We start from the raw sequence: 4,187 nt of genomic DNA on the forward strand, positions 1-4,187 counted from the left end.
CCACCCACGGCGGGTGTGCAACGCCGCGGGGGCACAGCCACGGGCACGGCTCGGCTCGGCCCGGCCCGACGGAGCGGCGATGCAGCCGCGGCCCGCCCCGCGCCGCCCGGTGCGTGCCGGTGCCCCGGGCGCGGTGCGGGTGCCGGCGGGCGGTCCCGGTGGGATGGCGGCGGGTACTCACCCGGCGGCGGCGGAGCGGGGCCCGGTGGTGGCGGCGGCGGTGCCGGGCCCCGGCGGCGGCGCGGGGCGGGGCGGGGCGGGGCGGCTCCGCACCGGGGCGGGCACTGCCGGCTCTGCGCGCGCCGCCCGCCGCGCCGGGCGCGGCTCCGGTCGGAGCGGAGCGGAGCGGGGAGGGCAGGGGAGGCGGCCCTGCCCACCCGGGAACCCGCTGCGCCCCCAGCCCCGCTGTACCCACCGTACGGACCGGCGCCCGCAGCCCGGTGCGCACCCGGGATCGGCGCAGCCGCCCCCGCACACCCCCGAACCGGGGTGAGCCCGCACACACGGTGTGAGCACACCCCCGGTGTGAGCACACCCCCGGTGTGACACGGTGACACGGCGTCCATCCGGCACTCCCCGCACGCTCACAGCCACCCATCCTCACAGACACTCACATGGTGTGAGCTCGCAGTGATGCACACGCAGCCCCGAGCATCGCACAATGCACACACGCACTCCTGGGGTTCCCCTTTTCGGAAGAATCCCGTCAGGAGCAGCACTGGATCCAGGCAGGAAAGGCTCCAGGCTGCCGGCCGGAGCAGGGTGACTGCTGCCCGCTGGCCCCAGTGTGGGGAATACAGAGCTGGCCGTGGCAGAGCTGCCTGTGGAGCCATTCTGCAGCTCCTCCCGCAGCACCTGTCCCCAGCAAGGGCTGCCAGCGTGCAGGGACTGACTGTGAGGACAGCGGCTGCTCTGCCCAGGAGACAGCCCACGGTTAACAATGAGCATCTCCCAGCACACCCAGCAGCGAGAGCAGCACAGTCTTTGTTACACCCCTTCCACTGGTGTCCAGCTTTGGGACGTCACACCGGGGTTGGTCACACACAGCGAGAATCCTGGGACAGATGGTTTCAGGATAAGCCCTGCTATATCGGTGCTGGGACTCCCTTCCTATGGAGCATGGGAGCAGCTGGGCCCAGGGAAGCTGGAGTGGGACTTTAGGAACAGGAAGCCCAGAGAGAGATATCCACAAGCATTTTGCAAAAGCATTTTTCAGGCAGTGCTCAGTCTCTGATTGGGAAGCTCAGAGATGACAGGGACAAGCCCTATCCCAACGTACCCCAGAGGACTCATTCCAAGCCCTTGCTGCTGTCCTACCATTGCTGGCTGAGTCGTGTGGTCCTGGCTCTCCCACCAACAGGCTGTGAGCCACTCTTGGGACATGTCATGTCCGGGTGTCACAAGCCCTGCTCCCTCTCAGTGGTAAAGCTGGCTGTGATTTCCTGTGCCCAGGACAGGATCCCACAGCAGCAGCAGCAGAGCAGGACACAGGGGGCATGGCAGAGCAAGCTGGCAGCTGAGCAAGGAGCCCCGTGCTGGGCCCTGGCCTGAGGGATGCAGTGGTGGAGGAGATGCAGCCCTTGCAGGGGCGGAGGGCGGCAGTGAGCGCAGCTGCCTGCTTTTGTCACACTGTCCTTTGTCCCAGGCACGTGGCACCAAGTGCAGGGAGCCGCAGCCATCTGGAGAGCAGGGATGGGGTCGAGTGATCAGGAAGGGCGGCAGAGCCAGTCTGAGCTTTCAGGAGGGTTTTGCAGCTGCGGTGCCGAGGGGAACACACGGTGTGGCTGTACCTCCGCCCTGCTCTCTGGCACAGGCCATTGAACAGCTGCTGACAGCCTGTGGCAGCTCCTGCTTCCTTATCACACCGGGCAGGTGGTGATGGGCTGATGCCGGTTGGAACTGCCAAGCTGTGGGACAGCACGGGGTCCCCAGTGCCACACACCTGCCACCAGCAGCCACCCACTGGGGCCACTCCCCTGCCACATCCCCAGAGCTAAACAGCCCGTGTTTTCCAGCAAGCTGACCAGCTGTTCCCATCCACATGATCCTGTCTGGCTTTGCCAGGAACAGGTTGGGTTGCCCTGAGCAGCTCTCCCCGGCAGGGAGTTCTCCAGGCACCAGCAAATCCCACATCCAAGGAAACTCTCTGCGTTGCCCAGGGTTTTCCATGGAGAAGCGGGACAGAGCTCCGGTGCCAGTGGCATTTTGCGTGCCCCTGGCAAGCACAGATGGCTGGCCAGGGCAAGGGCCCGGAGCAGGGCTGGGAGGGGAAGCATCTGTTTTGCAGCACCGCGGGGTTCCCTAAATAGGTCACTGCATTTTTATAGTCTCTTGGATCTAGAAAAACCAGTTGTTCCAGACAACCTGTGGACCCACCAGCATCATTGGCTCCCCAGGCACTCACTGCTGTGCCCTCAGGTCCTTGAGGGGGGGACACCTGCCCCACCAGCACTGTGAGCAGGATGAGGGGTTGGGGGGGTCCACAGCAGCCTGAGCCATACTGGGGTCCTGTTATCTGCTGAGAGTGACCCATCCCCAGCCATGTCCGGAGTGGGCTGTGCAGGGGGGCTTTCTCCCACTTTGCCCCTGGATTGGGGTGGGTGTCAGCTCCAGGCTTTACTCTGCGGTGGTTTTCAGCCACAGTTTTCCTGTTGCAAGGGGAGGCAGGTGCCTGTGTGGGGGGCAGGAGGATGTGCAGTGCCACACACCCACCGTGCACCCGCATGCGCCGATGGTGTCCCATCCTGCTCGGGCTGAGCTCTCCCTCTAGTGGCACCAGGCTCCTGGCAAAGCCTCCACACTCTGGGGTGGCCGCAGCCGTGATCAGGGCATGTCCGAGGGGCTGGAGCGAGCTGGAGGGTGAGCTCCCAGCTGAGCTCCCCCTCAGCCAGGATGCCCCCAGCAGGTGCACAGGGAGTGTGCTGGGGAGGCTTCACAGGACCAGCCCCATTTTGGCATCCTTGCAGAGGGCAGGTTGTCCTGCCCTTCCCATTCTCTGACCCAAATTTGCTTGGATGCAGCTGTACTGTCAGCTGGTGCGCCAGGCCTTGGGGGTGCAGCCCCACAGCTCTGTGTCACAGTGACCCCCACAGTGACACCGATTCCACCCCTATGCCCACCCCACAGCAGCCAGGGAGGGAAAGACCCCCACAAACCCCAGCTTCCCCCGTCAGGGCAGTGCCCTGCCCGCAGCAGGGGTGCCCCGGGACCCCGCTGAGCCCCACGAGGCCTGTCTGGTCGGGTGCCACCCCGCCGCGCGTCCCCGCTGGGTCCCCCGGGCCAGGCGCCAGGCCGTGCCGCAGGCAGCGCTGACAGGGCGCTTTGTTTTGTGCGGCCTCGGCTGCCCGGCGGGGAGACAAAAGGGGCAGTCAGACGAGGGCCAGCATTGTGCTGGCAGCCATGCGCTGAGGCAGCAGCCTGCGCCGCCATGCTCGCCTCGTGACCCCCGACGGCCCGGGCCGTGCCCGCCATGGTGCCCCGGGGCCTGCAGCGTCCGCCCCACGGGAGCCCTGCATGAGAAGGGGGCTGTGGGGCTGGTGGCTGTGGTTACCGCAGGGCAGAGGCCTCCTCAAGGCCCTGGCAGGCGTCCTGGATGTGAGGTTGTGGTGGTGGCAGCGCTGTGTGGAGCGTTGGGGCTCGGTGTGGCCGTGGGGAAATGTCTGCCAGGGCTATGCCAGCTCTCACCTCCGGCCTTCCTCACCTGTGATGGGAGGAGGGTGTCCACGCCAACACGGTGACAGAGAACACGCCTTGGCTGGTGAAGCGAAGGGACGGTGCCTGGTAGACACCCTGCCAAGCCCACCGCCCGCAGGGTCTCACGGGGAGGTGTCCCCGCTGTCCCCACGGTGCCAACTGGCGCCAGGGCCAGGCCAGCCCCCAGGCTCACCCCGTGACGGCGCGGTGCATTGCCCCTGGAAAATGCCAGCACGGTCAAATCGTTGAGTCATTTGTGCCCAAGATTATCTGTGCAAACAGCCGCCCCGATTATTTTTTTTTTTATTATCAAATTTTTTTTCTTTTTCCCTAAGAATGTGGCTCAGACCATGGGGATGAGCAGCTGAAATCTCCGGGGATCAGCAGGACAATGCCAGAGCAAGCATTGTGCTGACGGCTCTGCAAACGCTGGCACCGGTTCCCGGCCAGCAGTACCCTATAAAAGCTGAGCCGCTGAAGTAGGCAAACATTAC

The sequence above is a fragment of the Prinia subflava genome, chromosome 8, assembly GCF_021018805.1.
Source record: "Prinia subflava isolate CZ2003 ecotype Zambia chromosome 8, Cam_Psub_1.2, whole genome shotgun sequence".
NCBI lineage: Eukaryota > Metazoa > Chordata > Aves > Passeriformes > Cisticolidae > Prinia > Prinia subflava.